The sequence below is a fragment of the Macrotis lagotis genome, chromosome 1, assembly GCF_037893015.1.
Source record: "Macrotis lagotis isolate mMagLag1 chromosome 1, bilby.v1.9.chrom.fasta, whole genome shotgun sequence".
Taxonomy (NCBI): Eukaryota; Metazoa; Chordata; class Mammalia; order Peramelemorphia; family Peramelidae; genus Macrotis; species Macrotis lagotis.
The window spans coordinates 804,942,727-804,964,480 of record NC_133658.1 but is presented as its reverse complement, the minus strand read 5'-3'; the positions used below and the strand labels follow the sequence as shown (position 1 = coordinate 804,964,480).

Below are 21,754 nucleotides of genomic sequence, written 5' to 3'. Positions count from 1 at the left end.
ACAGAGACAGACAAAAACTGAGACAGAGAGACAGAGAGATTGAGAGACAGAGACAGATAGACAGACAGACAGATAGGTGGAATGAGATGGTGTTTATCAGACTAGTTTTAAGTCACAGAGAAAGTAAAACTAGACTCTGGATCCAGAATACAGATCTTCTGATCTCTGTTTTTTTGTTTTGTTTGTTGTCCTTTATTCTCTTTTTGTTGTTGTTGTTATTGTTTGTTTTTTTTAGGTTTTTGCAAGGCAAATGGGGTTAAGTGGCTTGCCCAAGGCCACACAGCTAGGTAATTATTAAGTGTCTTTGACAGGATTTGAAACCCAGGTACTCCTGACTCCAGGGCCAGTGCTTTATCCACTGTGCCACCTAGCCACCCCCTATTGTCCTTTTATTCTCAAAGAAGACCATGACATCAGGGAGGTGAAGCCATAACAAGTACATGAATTGGATTTGAGTGAGGAGTTGCTGTGCTAAGTCACCAGCCTTATTTTCTCCCCCAGAGCCATCTCAATTCAGTGGCCAAATATGAATCAGGACAAATGGAGATGGCGCTGGATGCAAGGCAATCAGGGTTAAGTGACTTACCCAGGGTCACCCAACTAGTTAGTGTCAAGAATCTGGGGTTGGATTTGAACTCTATCTTCCTGACTCCAAGGCCAATGCTCTATCCACTGCACCACCTAGCTGCCCCTTCTGACCTCTAATCCAATGCTTGGTCTATTATTACATCAACTGCTTCTGTCTATTCCCCAAAGTCTCAGAATACACAGAATGATCTCTAAGCATTCCGGAAGGCTTGATTACATCTCTAGGACAAAAGAAGACAGCCTGCTGATATTGGCACTGATCCTAGAAAATGTTCTTTCCCAGGCTAAACTCTTTATACCTGAATCTTCATTGAATATAGATTTTACTTTTTAACCACCAAGGACACTCAGCGGTTGGAGATATCTATGCCATCAGGAGGCAAGGACCACAATGATCCTTGTAATAATAATAATTCACAGAAAGACTGTATGACATAATGGATAAAGAACTGGTCTCTGAATCACAGATTGTGAAATCTTGAACAAGTAATTAGCCTTTCAGCATATTCCAGAAAACTCATTAAGACTATAAGTTGTAAAATAAGCACTAATCTGCATTATTAAAGGAAATTTTCATAGTGAAAGATTCATACCTATAAAATTCAGAGTTCTGGTCACCCAAACCCTCAAAAAACTCATATTTCTATAAGTTCCACCTGGTAGTTTCCTATTTCCACTAATTGTCACTGCTAACCAGGTGCTAGGCTCAGCAGCTAAAGGAATGCATGGGTTGACTGCACCCTCTAAATTTCACTGCCCTAATAATAATAGTTATCACTTAAATAGCACTTTAAGGTTCATAAGGCACTTTACAAATATTATTACAATAGATCCTCACAACAACCCTGGGAGATAGTTGCTATTATTATCCTCCTTTTACAGTTGAGGAAACTGAGGTGGACAAAAATTAAGTGACTTACCCAGGATCAGACAGCTAGGAAGTGTCTGAGGCTGAATTTGAACTCAGAACTTCCTGACTCCAGGTCCAGTGTTTCATCCACCATGTCAGCAGTAGCTGCCTCTGGAATCACACCCTGTTCATTCTTCCTTAGTTACAGTTCTGACCTGTTCCTATCCCCTTATTTTGCAGTTAAAGATGCTGAGACCCAGAGAAGAAAGTAACCTGCCAAAGGTCTCATGGGGCAGTGGTTAGTAGCAGAGAGGACATCCCAACCCAGCCCCTCTAATTCTGATTTCAAGGGTATTTTCCCTGAACAATCTATATTTCTCCTATTGCTAAGAATACAGGCTTATTGATTGGCTAGAGATATTTTTATTCAAGGGTGAAGAGAAAACAGTTGAAACCATACCCAACATTCCTGAACAACTTTCTGAAGACCATAAAACAGAATCAAGAAAGCTTTTCCCCTCTTTCTCTCTCTCTCTCTCTCTCTCCTCCAGCCCTGTCACTTTCCATAACCTACTTACCTACTTCTTCTGTCATTCATGAAGAAAAAGAATCTATCCAAAATGAAACAGTCTGTTTTGTTAAGTAGTGAGCTCCCCGTCATTGGACATGTTCAAGCAGAGGTTAGATGACCCCCATCAGGGGTTCCTACATAGGGAAGATACTTTGATTAAATCATCAAATGTGTAGTTAAAAAAGGATCATAGGGCTTATCAAGTCTAACCCTGTCATTTTATATATGGAAAAATGAAGGCCCAGAGAAGGAAAGGGGTTTGCTGAGAACCATAAAGACATCTGAGAAGAGAGCCTAAACTAACCCAGGTCCTCTGCTTCTAAATTTGATGCTCTCTCCACATACCACACAGCTCCATGACTTTAATCATTCCTTCTATAGTAATAATAGCCTCTTGCATTTCTAGAGTACCTTAAGGATTCCAAAGTGCTTTCTTTACTAAAACTCTTTGAAGTAGAGAGTGTAAAACTATTCTGATCTTGTAGGAGTCAAAGATTCTATGGCTTGAAGACTACAGGAGGTAACTTTCTACTCTGTATAAAGACTCCAGTAGTCGGAGCTGTCCAACATGAGAAGCCTGCCTGGTGTGGTAATAAGCCTCTGATCACTGAATGAGTTCAAATAGAGAATTTAGTATGGTCTGGGTGGGGTGTTCTTGCCTCCCTTGCACTAAGGGGAATAGGTCATACTTCAAAGTAATGGTTAGTCCAAATGCTGGCAAAGGAACTGCCAGCTCCAGGTAACACAACAGGGATCAAAGTGGACTATCAGTCAAATCAGGCTTCCCACAAGTCTCTAGTCCCAAGCCCCCGAACCACACAGCAGCCTGAACCACATGGACTCAAATTTATGGAACTAGTTCAGAGGAATAATACAAAAACAGTGACAATGAAAACACTAAAATACTAAGACTTTGAATTACAAAAGGCAATCATTTCATCTACCTGTATGAAGCTCTGCAGAATGTGAACCATTATCAGAATAAAAGAAAGATTTCCATTTGTCTCAGGATTGTTTTCATCTAAACTCCATGGGGGAAAAAAAGATAAGAAGAGTAAGATAATAACAATAATAAATAACAGTAGTTTACATTTATATAGTATTTGGTTTGCAAATTATTTTGCATACATTATCCCATCTGAGAATTTCAATAATCCTGTGAGTTTAGATATTACAGGAATTCTTCCTTATTTTATAGATGAAGAAACTGAGGCAACTTAACCTTTTTTTTTAAATCTAAGGCAATGGGGTTAAGTGACTTGCCCAAGGTCATTGCTAGGTAATTATTAAGTGTCTGAGGCCAGATCTGAACTCAGGTACTCCTGACTTCAGGGCCAGTACTCTATCCACTGTAGCACCTAGCTGCCCCCACAACTTAACCTTTAATGAAAGGTTAAATGATTTGCTTGCAACTAGTGGGTATCACTAGTAGGACTTGACTGCCTTCTGCCTGAAAGGTTTTTAACTTTTAGGCATCCTCTCACCTCCATCCCAGTCCGGTGTAGCTTAGAATAATGTCTTTAAATGCATAACATAAACTTCACGGACTTGCAAAGGAAAGTAATTACTCTGAAATACAGTTTTAAAAATGTTTCTTTAAAAAGTTTTATGAATCCCAGCTTAAGCACCTATCCTATAGATCACAATTGCAGCATCCATCTGGTGAACAGCCTTCCCTTAACCAGTGTATTTCATCTGCTATCTAGTTCTCTTTGCCCAAAACTAGGAGTCACTGCTTGGCCAAGTGACTTCTGAATGAAATGAAGTTTTGAGAGCTTGCTACTTTAGGATGCCAACATCCACAGTAGGTATTTGGGATCCAACTCAAGAAGTTATGAACTTTATTCCAACAACCAGTTCAAACATTACACCAGAGTACTCCCTTGAAAAAAACATTACTCATGATGAAAAATTCTATACACATGTAGAGAAAGAATTGATAAGAATCGGAATGCAAATTGAGATATACTTTTTTTACTTTACCTTTCTCATGTTTTTGTATGTTTGGTTTTTTTGAAGGGAGGTCTATATCTTCTTTCACAACATCATTATATGGAAATATGTTTTGCATGTACAACCTACATCAAAGCGCTTACTATCTTTGGAAAAGGAAGGGGAGGGAATGAGAGAATTTGTAACAATTTTTTTTAAAATGCAGGTTAACATTTTTTACATATAATTGAGAAAAAAGAAAATAACAGTAACAAAAGAAAGAAAACTATTTTTAAAAATCAAATTTAGGGGTGGCTAGGTGGTGCAGTGGATAGAGCATCCACCCTGGAGTCAGGAGTACCTGAGTTCAAACCCGACCTCAAACATTTAATAATTACCTAGCTATGTGGCCTTGGGCAAGCCACTAAACCCCATTTGCCTTGCCAAAAAAAAAAAAAAACTAAAAAAAAATCCAATTTATACTGACAACAAATTAAGGGTGATAATTTGATTTAGGGAAAAGATTTATCATGGATAAGGAAGCTTAGGGAAAGAAAATCTGGCACTAGGTCTATACAAAATATGGATAGGAAATAAAAGGACCAAATTAATTCATCAAACGCTTACGAACTTTTTTATTATATATATATATATATATGTATATGTATATATATATGCACACACACACACACACACACACACACACATACATAGATATTGAGAAGAAATAAAAATAAGCCAAACTCTAGCCCCTACCTTCAGGAATACCAATACCTGGTGCCCCAAGCAGACATTGAACTCCAGGAGATAAGGGACTGTTTGTTATTTGCCTCTCTTTGTATACTCAGGGACTAGCATAATTCCAGGCCCACATTAGGTACTTTAAAAACTCTGACTAACTGACTTGACTAAAGATAAGATTGCATAGAAAAAAAATCTGATTTTTGTTAGAAGTTAAAAGTAAAAAATAAAGAGGTGGGGGGGAGCTAAAACATCAAAGACAAGTATAAGAAGAAATAAAAATCTCAGATACAGTAATGAATATAAAATATGTTCATAAAGAGTGCCAGGTGGTTATAGTAATAGTAGAAAGCTAGGAAGTGGGTATTAAATAAGAGATAGAAGGTGAATTTGATGTATCCATTATAGCAACTTCTTTATGCCAAAGTCAGGTAGGATTCCAGGATTAAAAGTGAAGAAGATCTTTAGGGACCCTCTAAACTACCCCTCTAGAGCAGCTAGGCAGACAGAACACTGGGCTTAAAATCAGGAAGATTCAGGTTCCAAAGTTAAAATCCAGACTCAGATACTTACTGTCTTGGTGACTCTGGGCAAATTCTTAATCCTGTTTGCCTCAGTTTCCTCATCTGTAGGATGAGTTGGAGAAGAAAATGGCAAATTAATCCAGTATCTCTGCTAAGAAAATCTCAAATGAGGTCATAAAGAATTGGAAATGACTGAAAAACTGTAAACAGCAACAAAAAAAATCTATCCCCCCCTCATTTGTCAGAAAAAGAAATTAGGATCCAGAGAAGATAAGTGACTTGTCCTTAGGTTACATGGTTAATCCAGACAGATAACAGATGTGAAGCCAAGCCCTCTCACTCCAAGACTAGTAATCTTTTCACACTTATTTGCTCACTAGAAGTATATTTTGAGGCAAGTCATTTAATAATATTTATCTATAAAATGAAGGATTTAGACTAGATGTTCTCCAAGTACCCTTCTAACTTTCAATCAAGGATCCCATAAATCTTTTAAGAAATTGTAGGGGTAAGCATTATGTCTACTAATGGAGTATGATCATTGTCTCCAATCAGAGACACAACTGTGGCGAAGTAGGAAAAGTGATGCATTCAGCCTTAGAAGTCATGTGTTCAAATCTTGGCTCTACCACAGAACTCAAATTGGATGCTGCATTGACATCTAAAACTAAACATTCCCAAAATAAAACTCATTACCACTCCCTTCAAACTTCTCCCTTTCTCTATTGCTGCCAAGAGCCTCACCATTCTCCCAGTCAGTTGTTTTTCAGTTGTGTCTGACTCTTCATGACTCCATTTGAGGTTTTCTTGGCAGTGATACTGGAATAGTTTACCATTTCCTTCTCCAACTCATTCTACAGATGAGGAAATGGAGGCAAACAGTGTTAAGTGACTTGCCTAGGGTCATACAGCTAGTAAATGTCTTTAGCTGGATTTGAACTCAAAAAGTTGAGTTTTTTCTGTCTCCATGCCTGGAACTATCCATTGTGCTACCCAGCTGCTCTTCTTCCTAGTCACCCAAGTCATTAACCTTGATGTTACCTTCAACTCCTCACACTTGTACACCCTGTCTGTCCAGCCTTTTGGTAAATTTTGTTATTTCAACCTTCACTTCCTATCCATCACTTTCTCTACTCATACAATTCTATCCCTAGCTCTGACCCTCATTGCCTTTACACCTGCTGTAAATGACTACCTTCTACCTGGTCTTCCTGCCTCAAGGCTGTTCCTATTTTAATCCATTCTCCACTCAGCTGCCAAAGTTATTTTTCTAAGTTACGGAGATAAGGGACTAAATCCTCCTTTACTAAAAAAAAATATATATATATATATAATCTCTGCTGCTACCTCCATACTGTGAACTCCAGTGGCTCCCTAGTACCTCCAGGATCAAACATCAAGCCCTCAGTTTAGCTTTAAAAGTTCTTCACGACCTGTTCTCTCCCCATACTGCCCCATAAAGCTATACTACTGCAGTCACTCAAAAATAACAATTTTCCACCCTAGTGCTTTTGTATGCTTAGGACGTTATGCTAGAATGCTCTTTTCTGCCTTATAGTTTTCCAGACAGATTCCTTCAAGGCTAAACTGTAAAAGACCTTTCCCCATTCAACCAAGTAGCTAATGCCTCTCCCTGAGGTTACCTTCCGTGTACTCTCTCTCTATTATAGGTACCTAACTATATTGTCTTCACCCCACACTTCCCATTCCTATTAAAATGCATAATCCTTGAAAGCAGGCAATAATTTTTGTCTTTTTCCTATCTATAGAACCAAATATAATATCTGGCACATAGCAACTATTAAATACTTGCCAACTTGGTATGTTTAACCTTGGGCAAGTCACAAACTCTCTGGGCCTCAGTTTCCTTCTCTGTATAATGAGGGAGATAGACTAGATGGCTCAAAAGGTCCCTTCCAGCTCTAGACCTATGATGTCATAAACTCATCCACACAAAGTATTAGGGCCTGAATATGTAATATCTTGCAGGAAGAGCTTTATTTTCCCTTCAGTAAGCACTTAGTGAGCACTTCCCAAGCAGTCCAGTAAATATGTTTATCGCTTGCCTGTCAAAACAAAAGCTACCTTATTGCTACAAACACAGACCTACTTTTCTCCTTGAGTTTGACTTGTACCAAACCTGTACATGGTATACACCCACATGTTTGTGTGTGTATGTGCATACATATACATATACATATACATATATATATATATATATATATATATATATATATACACAAATATATCTGGAAAGAGACAGTGAGAATAACAATGAAAGTTATGAAGAAAATAGCAAAAAAATTTTATTGAAAACATCTTTCCTGAAGTATAAAGAAATGCAAAAATTCTTTTGCAATAAGTGTATTTTAATATAACACTTCTAAATACCTATGGGACAGCTAGGTGGAGCAGTGGATAGAACACTGGCCTTGGAGTCAGGAGTTCAAATCCAGCCTCAGACACTTAACTCTTACTAGCTCTGTGATTTTGGGCAATCCTGATTGCCTCACATCAGGGTCATCTCCAGTTGTCCTAATTCATATTTGACCACTGAACCCAGATGGCTCTGGAGAAGAAAGTGAGAATGCTGACTCTACCCAACACCTCCTCACTCAAATCCAATTCATGGGTTTGTCATGGCATCACCAGCCTGATGTCATGGTCTTTGAGAACTAAGGACAAACATCATCTGAATACCTCCACTAGAAATCAACTCACAACTGGGCTCAAAAACCAGGAGACTAAAATTCTAACCTTGTCTCCTGGCATCTAAATTCCCCATTCTTTCCTTCTTGGTGTTTTGTTGAATTCCTGTCTTTTCCTTAAAACCCAATTCACATACCTTTTACTAGTGTTTTCTGAACCCTTGGTTGGTAATAATCCTTTCCCTCAGAATTCACAAATACTTTCCACATCTCTAATGCACTTATCAAGTATGACTTTATGTTATAGTTTTCTGTGTTAGGATTTTATCTTCTATTATTGTTATTGAATTACATCTGACTCTTTGTGATCCCTTTTGAGGTTTTCTTGGTATGATCATTTCTTTTTCCAACTCATTTAACTGAGACAATGAGGCTGGATTTTAATTCAGGTCTTCCTGACTCAAGGCATATCATTCCATCAACTGCACCATCAAGCTGATCCATTATTTGGATGACCTTTTGTCAATATATGCTATAGGTAGGGATGTGCTGATAAAAATTTAATAGTCTCTCTCTAAAAAAAAAAATTTAATGCATAGCCTACTTTTAAATTTAATCTGCATTCCTCACATTTTTTTCAACCATCTTTTTAATACAGGACTGTCAACAAAGCAAAAACAATAAATCAAGCCCTGATTTGTAGTGCTTGCTGATCTCCAAGTGTGTAAATGTTCGTATTGAAAATGTAACAGTCAGTTGGCTCTAACACATACCCAGCTGTAGCAGAGATTTTTGTTCAAGTCCAAACCCCTGTGATTCTGAATTCCTGAGATCCATTTCTCTTAGTATTAGTCCCATTTATGGAAAGTGTAAAGAAAAAAACCCCAGCAGATTGAGAGTGAGGAGACCTGGGTTATAACTTTGATTCTGTCCCTTGACTTCTTCTATGACCTCTTGTCCAAGGCCTTCTCCTTGCCATCTTTGAGGCTCAATTTCTTCCTCTACAATAAAGGATGGACTAGGTAAATTTGGATCCTTTTTTCATCCCCTGGGCTGTCTGGCTCTTTGATTCTTATAGCAAATCTCCAGTGGCCGCAGTGAGAACTAACTGCTCTTCTATACCAATTATGATTTATACATAAAGTATTTTCTGGGCCTATAGCCAGAATAAACTTGGTGGCTGTGGGTTGGGGAAGGAGATGGAGATCAATAAGCAATTCCAGTCACTCAGAATTGATTTGCCATCATCTCTGGGATCACATGTTTCCCTTGCTTTTTCTCAGCCCTTCCTGTTCATGAAAACCTTGTATTTCAAGTAGGGGTTGAATTGGGTGACCCCCAAGGTCCCTTTTTGGTTTTCTCTCCTGTCTTTGAAGAGTGCTTAAGAAAGGACTCAATTACCTTAAGGTTTTACTTCATCCAGGTAAAGCACTGGTCAACATAATCTTCCCCACTAGAGCTTTGTAAAATGTTAGATCTGGAAAAGGCTTTAGAGACCACTGAGTCAATCCCCTCATGTGGCCCAGAAAAGGAAGTGACTTACCTGAAGTTGTATAGCCCCTTCTGAAACACAAAGCTTAATTCAGACTGATTCCCAGAATAATAAGATGTCAGGGATGAAAAGAACCTTAGAGATCATCAGGTCCAAACCTTTATTTAGATCATAATAGATTACATTTCTATGATGTGTAACCATTTTCAAAGGATTTCCCTCACTAACAACTTGGTCTTATGGTAGAAAATGCAATATGTTTGTAATTAGAGGACCACAGAGTAAAGATGTCTAGATTTGAGGGTAAAGAACTGGCTTTTGAATCTTGATTTTGCCAAAAAAGGCCTTGGGCAAGTTACCTATCTTTTCTAGGCATTAGTTTCTTCATCTATAAATGACCAGCTAAATGACCTCTCAGGTCCCTTTCCAGATTTAAACTGATGATGCTATCTGTGTCTTGTGCTGGACTCCTGGCTCTTCCTACTAATTGTTTGTGTGACCTTGAACCTGGAGAGATTGGAAAATTAGAGCTGAACACAACTACCTTGTGTTGTATTGTGTTGTGGTAAGTAGAATCAGGGAAAGCCAGGACAACCAAGGTTTTCTGACTTCATTTCTTCTTCTTCTCTACTCTCAAGCTTCTCTGAATGGTATTTACAAGTGAGGAAACTAAGGTTCTGAGACAGAATTCCCAAGTCTATGCTCTCAAAGCTAAGTTCTGAATTCTTGTCCTTGTCCTTGTCCTCCAGAAAAGGCCAAATCAATCACTTATAGAATATTTCTGAATGATTGAAAAAGTCTGGTTTATCAAATAATGTTATATGATCATTATTTGATTGTTTTTGGTGGCTTTCAATCAGACAGTGACAACTAAATGTTGATTTAAATGAATGAATGTGTCCCTGGTTTCTTTCTCTATAAAAGGAAGATAATCTCTTGAGCTCCCCTCAGCTTTTAAATCATAGGATCTATAATCAGCACCCATGTGGGTGAGATACATGACACACATGCACTCCAGGTATAGTGTATGCATTGATATATACATGCACAGGCTGTCTAAACAACAATACACATATAACTGTATTCACCTACATAGACATAATATACAAATGCATATACAAACATTCATACATATATACATATGCACAAGTAATTACATATACATATGTTTATCTATTCTTTATGCCATGGCCTATAATCAACATGTATGACACGTATATACAAAGATATAGATGTACAAATACCTCTACACACATGAGTGCCTAGCTATCTACACACACATTCATATATACTTACCATCTATATACATTTGCACATATATGTGAAAATATACAGGCATGCATTTTAATTCATTGCTATGATTGTAATTAGTTTGTTTATTTATGAACATATATGAGTACACATATATGTCTATGCACACACATGTATGAAATGAAATGTGTAAACACATATTTATAAATATTCATACACCTATGATGTTAGTATTTATTTTTCTTCTTATAAAGGAAAAATGTTACCTCTGAGGCTAGTTTTAAATTTAAAATGTCCCCCCCTTTTTTTTGGTAGTCATAATGGAGAGGGAAAGGACAGACCTTCCCTCTCCCCTCAAATTATCCCACATTAAGCTTTTAGGATTCAGATCTAGAAGAGACTTTAGAGTTAACCCAATCTAATTCTCTTACTTTACAGAGGAAGAAACTGAAGTTTAGACGTGAAATGACTTCCCAAGGTCACAAAGGTCATTAGGTAACCAAGCCAAGATTCCACCCCAGATCCACTTTAATTCAGTTTTCCTCTGCCAATATCTTATCTAGGATGAACAAGGCCAGGGATGAGAAGGGTTCATTGCAAGGGTATCATCATGCAGGTTAGGAAGAAGGACTAGAGTGCCCAGTGGGGTACTGTTGGATATGGTCTATAGAGGTATGAGGGAAGGAGTGGTATAGAGTTCAAAGACCTCAGAAAGGGTGCAGATCACAGGACTGGAGGGCTGGAGGGGAACTCAGGAACCATGCAGCATCATACACCTACCCCCACTTCTACTGTCACCCATTTTACAGAGAGAAAAACTGAGGACCAGAGAGGGGAAGCAATGTTATGCTAGAAGCATAACTGTCTGCTTCCCTGCCCAAGGATGCACAGAAACAACATGACCTCATGGAATAATGCCTTCCTTGACTTTTCACTAACCACTTTTCACTAACTATTCTGAATCCAAATGTCTTTCTCTCCCTCATTTTACTCATTTACTCTTCCAAGGCTCAGTTCCATCAGGAAGACATGGAATCCAACCTCCTATCCAATCCTGGAAGTACCTCAACAACACATCAGACAGTCTGTCAATCTGCCACTTTGTGAAGACTCAAAATGACAGGAAACTCACTACCTCATAAGGCAGCCTAACCTGCTGGGAGCAGTTCTGACTGTCAGTAAGCCTTCCCTTTTCTTAAAGAGAGATATGACTCTCTGCAACACACACACACACACACACACACCACACCCCTCTCTCCTAGTTCAGTCCTTTCCGAACAAAAATGGCCAATGCAACCCTTCAGCCATGAGATCCCTACAGATATTTGAAGGTAATCCTCTTACATTGTTGGCCTTGCTCCTCCATTGCTCTCAGAATCCTCCCTCAAGGTGGGCTCTGGATTGTCAAGGTCCTTCCTAAAATGCATTGCGCTTTTGGGCTGTTACCAGTCAGTGCCCCCCAGGGAAAGTGACACCATCGGCTCCTCGCTCTATCCAATCTGCTTCATTTTCTGCAGCACAAGATCGTATGAGCATCTGGAGCCTCCCTGAAGCCCTGCTGACTCATGTCTGACGTATAGGCCTTGAAAACCTCTGCATTTTTTAGAATAACAGATTATTTGTTGATTCAATTATGATTTAGGAGGAAGAATGAGGGAGCCTCCCCTTTCATTCTTTCCTCTAGCCTTCATCCCACCCCACCCCACCCCTTTACAGCTGATGCCTAAATTTCATTCCTTAGGCCAAAGGACTCCCTAAGGTCCATTACAACTCTCCCCACCAACACACACACACACACACACACACACACACACACACACACCAGAAAGATTCTTGGAGTGGAAGGAACCTTCCTTTTAGTCCAGATCCTTCATTTTACAGAAGGAGAAAGGGACCTACGAAGATGATGTAGATCACATAAGCAGCAATGGGAAGGTAGAACTTGAATCCACATTCTCTGACTGAAGCCAGCACTCCATTGTGCTTTTTCCAGGTACATCTCACAGGGGACTCTGTTTTGTACCTCACTATAATTATCTGTATATGACATTTAGCCTATATAGAGACTAGGAGTTCCAAACAAGCAGAAACTGAGCCATATCTAATTTTTCAGTCTCCTCCCAACCAGCGTACAGAAAACCTTCAATAAATGTCTCTTGATGGCATTGATTTTATGTGGCTTAAGACTGAGAACCTGGTTAAAATTTAGCTAGGTAGGAAGTGGGATAAAATTTGGGGATGCTGCTATCTATCATTTATATCTTATTGTCAGCTGGAAGATTTTTATTTTTCTAAAGAGAGGTTTTGAGGGTTGGGAGGAGAATATAGATGTCTGAGATGAGGAAAAAAACAAAGGATGCACCTTGGTATGGTGGACACAGTGGCTAGGTTCTCAGTTCAAGTCCACCCTTGGTCAAGTCTCTTTATCTCTTTAGGCCTCTGTTTCTCCATCTGTAAAATCTATGAGGATAGAAAAGTTGAATTTCAGGGCCATCTATCTTTTGGTAATGATCTGTCTTCTCCCTAGCACTCAATCTTTCAAAAAGGGAGGCAGTTCCCCCATAATCCCAAAATGATATCAAAGACTTAGCCTCCAAATGTACCTTTCATCCTAGGAATCTCAATTCCACCTTGATAAGGGAGAGAAAAATCTCTGTATTAAAACACAGGGGATTCTTACTTCTAGGATCTTGGGGAAGTCACTCTCTGGGCCTTGATCTTTTCATCTAAAAAGGGAGGCCTGGGTAAATGATCTCTAAAGGTTTCTTCTAGCACAAGCACCCAGGATTAGGAACCTTGGGCTGTTCATCATCAGAGAACCACTCAATGATAGCCCATCAACTGATGGAGAATGGAAAGAAAAAATTCAAAGGGACATGGTGCCTCTCTTTAAGCATTTAAGAAGCTATTAGGCAGAGCTAAGATTTACTGATCTCTAATGACCAAGTCAGCAATATGACAGAGTGGCCAAGAAAGTTAATTTAGTTTTTAAGTTCCATTTAGAAAAGCATAGAATCTAAGTAATGGCCATCTTCATTACGTGACATCCATGGTGCTGAATAAGATGCTTAGTTCTGGGTACCACATTTGGAAAAATCATTAATAAACTGGAGAGAAAGACAATCAAAATGGCCTCCAGAGTTATACCATATGAAGAGTTGAGGGAAATGAGGATATTTTGTTTGGAGAAGACTTGAGGAGGCTCACAAGATTACTGTTTTCAAATATTTGAAGGGCCGTGCTCTGGAAGATGGATTAGACTTTTGGTTCTTGGCTCCAGAGGGTAAAACAAAGAATAAGGGATGAAAATTCCAAAGAGGATAAAATTAAGATTTATATAATAATATATAATGTATCATAATAACAAAAATAATATAACAATAATAGCTAACATTGAGCAATATTAAGTAACATTAAGATTTCTATGATAATATGTAATATATAATAATAACAATAATACAATAATGCAAAAATAACAATAGTTAAAATTTACATAACACTTTAAAGTTGGCAAAACATTTTACAATTCTTTATCACATTTGATCCTCACAACAGCCCTAAGTTGCACGCTTTGTTTTCTCTATTCTACTGAGGAGAAAATTGAGGCAAACAGAGGTTAAGTGATTTGCCCAAGGTCATACAGCTGATAAGTATTTGAGGCAGATTTAACCTCAGTTCTGCTTTCTAGTGAAAAATCAGTTTGATATAGTAGAAAGAGCACAGTGTTTGAAGTGAGAGTCAAATCTTGCCTGACCTAGGGCAAGAAATTTAAACACTATGAGTCTCAGTTAAAATAAGAGGGTCAGTCCAAAATGACCTGTGAGATTACCTTCAGTCTTGAATCTATGATCATTGCACTCCATGCAGACTGTATAGCTACTTGTCAGGGATGTTGTGAGAGAAATTCTTGCAGAGCTATGAGCTCCACTGGATGGCCTCAAAGGCCCTTCAGCTCTGCAGTAGTATGACTCAGACATTTTAGAAACATTTTTAATAGGTATTACATTTCTACCATATTGCCTTCAAGACAGGTTACTTTTCCTCCCCCTTCCTCCTCTCCCCCCCACAAAAAAAAAACATCTGATTTGCATCAAATTTGAGAGAGTCCTGTAATCAAGGTAATTTTTTGCTGTTGACCTTTTTTCCTTGCAAAGAGATCTCATTTAAGGAATATAAGCTATATCCAAATCATTCCAGTGCTTTTTGAATAACCATCTGCATCCCTTTGCCCAAGAAGAAGGTCAGGACAGTGTCTTAGGAACCAAAGCTGGAAGGATCCTTAGAGATTGTCTTAAACCTATGTCTCGCACTTTCCCTCTGTCTCATTCCTCCTATATTTATTTATTCCTGTTTTCCTAATCTATCACCCTGGTTCTGGCCTCACTTTCCTTGGAAGCCTTGACAAGTTCAACCAACCACCTTTGAATCTCTTTTCCCCCTTTGTCCTCTGGGTATGTCTAGCTCAACCCCACCCCTGGGGTATCCCTACCATCTGTCTGCTCTGCTCCTCCTTGCAGACTGCTGAATAGTACTGGAGAACGTCACATAACCATGACAACCGCTTTCAATAAAAATTTACGCTATCTAATCTTCCACAGGGTCTGCACTGACGCATACCAGTTCTTTTTACCTTTCTAGAATTGATACTAGCACACTCCCCACAGTCTCTATCCCAAGGCTTTTACTCTCCTCAACCCCTCACACAGTCCCCTCCACACTCCTCAACAAAGGGCCTTACTGATATTACTGAAAAAAAATTATTATTATAGCCTCTCTTCTCCCCTAATCCATAGCTCAAAAGCTTTCCAATCACTCCTTGTTCTCTCCTGTTTCCCTTTAATCTCTGGGAAAGAAGTGACTCCTCTCTTTGCCAAGGCCACCTCCTCCTTTGTGCCCTTGATTTCATCCTGTCCTCTTAGGAGCTTGCCTTCTCAATTTTTCCCAGATTCAGTCTCTCCTTATCCACTGGTACTTTACCTACTCCCTACAAACATGTTCAGATCAATCAGTTAGGCACTCTATCTCCTAAATCTAAATGTTTTCACCCAGTCCCCTGTTGCCTAGAATTTTCTCCCTCTTTGTCTCTGTGTGCTAGCTTCCCTAGATTCCTTAAGATCTCAGTTAAAATCTCATCTTCTATAAGAAACCTTTCCCAGGCCTTTTTAATCTTAATGCCATCCCTCTAAGACCACTCTCAATTTATCCTGTATGTATCTAGTTTGGGGTTCATTGTGAGCTCACTGAGAGTAGAGACTGACTTTTGTTTTGTTTTGTTTTTGCTTTCTTTTTGTCTTATTGCAGTATCTGACAAACAATAGGTACCTAATAAATCCTAGGTGACCAATGCATCCTTTTGCACACTCATACATAAAACATAGACACATAGGTGTGTATTTATATGTATATGTGTATATATACATATGCCTACATATATATTTATATGCCTATACCTATACATATCTATACAAAAATACATACATACATACATACATACACACACACATACACAAAGTGATCTTTCCTAAAAATTTCTTTCTTGGAGTTCAATTCCACAGTACCAGTTCTCTGCTGGACATCTGTATCTGAGATGCTTCCTCAGCATCTCAGATACAGTATATCTGAAACTGCATTCAACATCTACCTTCCAAAATCTCCCCTTCCTCCAAACTGATTTTTGTTGAGGACTGACATAGCTGTCCTTCTAGTCATGCAGGTTTGCAGCCTTGGACTACCTCATCTCCCTTTATCTGATCAGTTGCCTAGTCTTATGGAGGCAGAATCAACAACATAGTTTTCATCCATTCCCCCTCTTTCCACTCAAATATCCTTACCTTGGTCAAAATCCTCATTATTTCTTGCCTGAACTATGGCAAAAGATTGGTCTCTTGACAACCAGTCACTTCCTATTCCAATAACATTTTGCACATGGCTGCCAAATTAGTATTTCAAAGATACAAATCTAACTATATATACCATTTCTGCTCAAAAATTCTCTGTGGCTATCTATTGCCTCTATCTTAAAATACAAACTCCTTTAATTAGCATTATGACTTTCCATAATCCAGTTCCTATCTATATATTCATAGACTTGTTTCATATTACTATCATTTACATATTCTACATTCTAGCCAAGGAGAGCCTATTAGCTATTTCTAACAGTAGAAGTAGAATCATTTAGAGCCTGGTTCAAATCCTAGCACTCTCTCTCTTAATCCTTAGGTGGCATTGGAGAATTCACTTTACCTCCTAGGCCTCAATTTGCTCATCTCTAAAGAGAAGGGTTTGGACTTAACAGACTCTCAGACCTCTTCCAGTTGTAAATTTATGCTCCCAAATACATCAAATTATAGAATATAAGGGAAGTACTTTGTAAACAAAGCTATGTGTATCATATAGAGACTACATATTATAAAACACATATATCATATTGTGTGTGTATGTGTGTATGGGTGTGTGCATCTATTTGTTTTTCTTCTTAGGAGCTTGCTATTTCTCCTTTCTCTCTTGCAAGAGGCTGTCCCTTATTTTTTGGACTACCTTCATTCTTCACCTTCACCTCTCAGAATTCTTAGCTCTCTTCAAGGTCAAGCTCAGATACCATCTCTAACTTGAGGTATTTCCTGATTTCCCCAATTGTTAGAACACTCTTCCTTCTCAAATTGCCTTATCCACTCAGCTGTATCATACTGTATCTCCTGAGTAGAATAAAAACTCCTTGCAGGTAACCCTTGCATCCAAAGTAATGAATTAGAATACCTTAGTGTTGGCACACTGCCCTGCCCTCAGCAGTGTTTAGTGTTTCTGATATCAATAGTTTACATCATTTTACAGATGAAGAAATTGAGGTCCCTAGAAGTGTAAAGTGCCTTTCTAATCTAAGGGCATATCCTGGCTGAAGTGTTCTTTTGATTACACAGCTCTCAGTTAATAAGTTGTTGAATTGGATTTTGAACAAAGGTGAAAGAAAATGAAGTCTGTAGTTGGTCCTTGGAGAAGCAGTGTGGCATAGTGGACAGAATGCTTGGGAGTCAGGAAGACCTGGATTCAAATTCCACCTCCAACCCTTAACTGACTATGTGACCACTAGTTACTTAATTTCTTTGGACCTCAGTCTCATCATCCATAAAATGGGGTTAATGCCTGTTTGACCTCACAAGCTGTAAAGGCTTAAACTAAATTTATTTTCCCTAACACTAAAGTTCTTCATTTATTCAACAAGAATTGATTAAGCACACACTACATGCAGAGAATTCACAAATTATATTCAGTGTCAGACACTAAACCATCCGTGGAAAGGGAATTCCTATATTTTCTGTATGGACTCTATGGTCTAAGCATTGGCTTCTAGAGAGGCTTTTTCTTTTGGAATCACTGCAGGAGACAGAAAAATTACTGAACCAAGTATATCACCTGTACATAGTAGGAACTTAATTTGGGTACATAGAATTGAATTGATGGGAAGATAAGAGTATTCCTCCTTGTTCAAGATCAAAGAAAGGACATGATACACTCTTCTTTGTCTGAAAAGGACTCTGATGACCAGACTCCTTAGTTCCCCGCTAGAACATGGCTACTTCAAGAAGCCCAAGTCACCTCCAGCTTACCAGGAAGATCTCCCTGCAGGGGCTGAGGAAAAAGGGTGTGTCTGTGTTTGTGTGCATGAGAATCCCAGAATTAGAGCATCTCAGCTCTAATTCTGATTTCACCGGCTATTTAGTCAAACTCATTCTCCCCAGAAGAATCCCCATCACTCTATAGGTGGCCATCAATCTTTCCTCTATTTGAAGATGACCAAAGCAGTGAACCCTATCACCTTTCAAGGTAGCCCATTCAACTTCTGGAGAACTGTGATTGTTAGGACATCAAACCCAAACTGACTTCTTTGCATCTTCCACCTCTTACTCCTGGTTCTGTCCCTTGGATCAAAGGGAACAAATCTATTCCTTATTCTACATGACAGCTAAGAAGAAGGTATCCTACCTACTCCCTCACATGTTGGGGGAGGGGACCACCCTGTACATAATAGATAACATTTATAAAGCTCTTACTGTGTGTCAGCCCCTGTTCTAAGGCTTTCACAATTCTTATTTAAATAGATCCTCACAACAATGCTGTGAGGTAAATGCTATATTATTCCCATTTTACAGAGGAGAAAACAGGGGCACACAAAGGCTTAGTGATCTGCAAAGGAGGGTCACATTTAGGGTCAAATTTGTATTCAGGTCTTCCTTACCCCAGGCTCAGTGTCCTAACTCTTGTGCCCTTATAACTCACTTGGTAAGGGACTTTTAACCTGAACCTTTAAGAAAATTTTTTTTGAAAACTGCATTTCAATTTAATTGATTCCCTTGGCAATCCTAGGCAATCAACTCAGTATATGATTCTGAGCAGGGGTCCCTAGGCTTCCCCAGACTGCCTATCCAAGGGCACAAACAAAGGTTTAAGAACCTGTGTCCCAGGGTCCCAGAATGCCAAAACTAGAAGAGACCTTGGAGAGCATCATTTTCAATCCTCTCTTTCTTTTTTTTATTTTTATTTTTATTTTTAACAAAAAAGGAAACCAAGGCTCCAAAGTGAGCTACAATATGGATACACATGGATAAGATACAGGTTAGAAGATGGGGGAATTAGAAGAGAAATAGATCAGACAGTTCTGAAGGACTTATGAAATATACCATCTATCCCCAAAGAAAGAATTGATGGTATCTGAATATAGATTGAAGCCTATATTTTTCTTGAGGGTTTTATTAATTCATGTTCTCTTTTCCTTCATAATTGTTATGGGAATGTTTTTGCTTGATTGCCCATGTATAACCTATATGGAATTGCTATATATATGGGAGGAAAGAAGAGAATTTGAAACTCAAGGTTTTAAAAATGAATGCTAAAATTGTTTTTTACATGTAACCAGAGGAAAAATAAAATGCTAAATAAAACAAAAGGAAAAAAAGAAAGGAGAACTGTATCTAATTCCCAGATCAGCTACTTAATATCTGTGTGACCTTGGACAGGTAATTTCACTTGTTTCCTTACCTGTTAAATGAAGGTGTTGGATTGCATGACCTCTGAGATCCCCATCATCTCTAAATCTCTGACTCATGCTTCCTTTACAGAGTCAAAACCCTAGAATATTATACCTGGAAAAGATCATTGAAACCATATAGTTGGACACTTCATCTTGTTAGTGATTTTATCAAGGTTATTGTCTATTTCCATAAAGAATCTGGGCTGGGTGGGGGGACGCTGACAGAATTAGACAGGCTTAGTTGAAAGAGGATTAGATTTAAGCAGGGATTCTGGATTCTACCAACTAGCTATGTGTTATCTTAGGGCCTAGTACAATTTTTTCCTATGGCTCAGGCAAATTAACCTTTCTGAGTCTCAGTTTTCTCATCTGTAAAATGAGGGTGTTGGACAATGATTTCTAGATTTCTGAGGTCTAAAAAATCCAGTATATAGGAGGAGCCAGGTAAGGATTGTGGGAAATCTTACCAAAGGCAAAAAAAAAAAAAAGAATAACAGGGGGTGGGGGGGAGGGGAAGGAGGGGGAGGAGGAATGACGCTTTAAACTTGATTCCGGGTTGGTTGAAGCAGGCTAAACCCCAAATCCTGCAGAGAGCATCAGATGCAGGCCCTTGGAAAATAGCCCTGCATCAACCCGCATTTAGGCTTGTAGGTGGCTCTGCTTTTTGTTTATACAGTTTAAAAACAGGAATAATTTTCATACCACCTCCTTTCTTGCTCATTCACTTAGCCTAACCCAGGAGAATAAATTCTGACGTTGGAGTCCCGAGACCTTGCTCTGATTCGCATTAGCTGCATGACCTTGGGCAAGTCACTCGTACTCCAAGGTCTTAGATACCTCATTTGTAAAATGAGATTTGGCTGCTCTGGGGAAAGTGATTGGTACAGAGGAGAGATAGCCCCCATTGTTAATGGGGGCCCAAAGGCCCTGGCCATCCGCGCATCAGTACATTAGGCAAGCCCTAAGCTCCTCATTGATTAAGTGCGTTGTCTCTGGATCTGGAAGAGTTCTAGGTCTCCGTCTTTCAGAAACACCCGCACACACGCATCCCTCCTTTTTCATCCCGATAGATCCCTTTTCCAGGGGCTCGCATCCTGGCTCCTGGCAATCTCACCTGCTAAAGCCAGGACATCAAAGTTGGGGAGCTGCAGAATATCCCTCCGCTCATCCCATGACCTCCACATCCCTCAAACACATCCTTCCATCCACCCCCACAGGATTACTCCTTTCCAAAGGCTCAGCTTTAATTAAACAAGCGCCTCCACCTCAATCTGCTGGAGGTGGTGCAAAGGGAATTTGGAATCAGACGACATCATCTAAAACATCAGCATCGCTCCCTCCTACCTGTGATTTTGTGCAAATCTCTTCGCATCTCTGAGCCTCAGTTTCCTCATCTGTCAAATGAGACCCCCTTCCAGTTACAAATTTTTCCATCCCCCCCCCCCCCTCCGCAACTTACCTCTTTAAACTGGGGGACGCCTGCAGCATTATTCCCGGTGCGCAGCCCGGGGAGGGGGCTGCGGGAGGATGCGCAGGGTGCGGGGGGCCGGAGGCCGATGCTGCAATGGCCGGAATGCGAGCAGACAGCCGCGGGCAGTGCCACCGCCGGGCGTCTGCTCGGAGCCAGGGAACCGGGGACTTGTGCCCCGGCAGCCTTGACCGCAGGAGCTGCGAGATGTGCAGAGGGGAGGGAGGAGGCAGGCAGAGGAGGGAGGAGATGCTGCTGGAGGGAGGGCGGACGCCGCAGGAGAGGGGAGGAGCTGGTGCGCCACGGGCTGGGGGAAGGGGAAGGGGCGACGTGGCCCAGAGACCCTTCCCGGGCTTGGTCCCCTTTAACAGCCACCGGCTAGCGTGTGCTGGGGTGGAGAGAAATGGCCGCGGGCCTTCCTGGGAGATGAAGTTCCACAGCTGCTACTGGCCCGGCTCCTGGAGGGAATGGGAACTACAAATCCCAAGAAGGACTATGCCAGCTATTGAGCCACCTCCCCCCCCACCTCCCGCCCCCAACTGGGCTCAGCTCCCCCACTCCTCCCCCTCCCACTTCCCATTTCTGTGCTCCAGCGCCCGGGAAGGGGAGTCTCCGGAGCAAGGGGGAGAAGGTGGGTGCGGGGGGGATCCTGGGCTGGGACTGG

General features: G+C 40.0%; 2 protein-coding genes across 8 annotated transcripts in view; one reads left to right on the top strand and one right to left on the bottom strand.

Annotated features, from left to right (window-relative positions):
* The window catches only part of USP35 (ubiquitin specific peptidase 35), a 71,487-nt gene extending 50,053 nt beyond the window's left edge, over nucleotides 1–21,434 (bottom strand). The window contains exons 1-6 of one of the 7 annotated variants that reach the window (XM_074216981.1): nucleotides 21,082–21,434; nucleotides 19,631–19,734; nucleotides 11,942–13,057; nucleotides 5,256–5,308; nucleotides 2,954–3,030; nucleotides 2,017–2,143 (exon numbers count right to left, since the gene is read on the bottom strand). The gene's annotated coding sequence lies outside the window, so the exon portion shown is untranslated. Of the gene's footprint in view, nucleotides 1–2,016; nucleotides 2,144–2,953; nucleotides 3,036–5,255; nucleotides 5,309–11,941; nucleotides 14,043–19,630; nucleotides 21,021–21,081 lie in introns of those variants that run through there. The other 6 variants (XM_074216985.1, XM_074216983.1, XM_074216982.1 and 3 more) reach the window with 6 other exon arrangements.
* A 240-nt stretch (nucleotides 21,435–21,674) lies between these two features.
* Nucleotides 21,675–21,754, top strand: part of KCTD21 (potassium channel tetramerization domain containing 21) — a 33,346-nt gene continuing 33,266 nt past the window's right edge. Inside the window, exon 1 of the mRNA XM_074216977.1 lies at nucleotides 21,675–21,721. The gene's annotated coding sequence lies outside the window, so the exon portion shown is untranslated. The remainder of the gene's footprint in view (nucleotides 21,722–21,754) is intronic.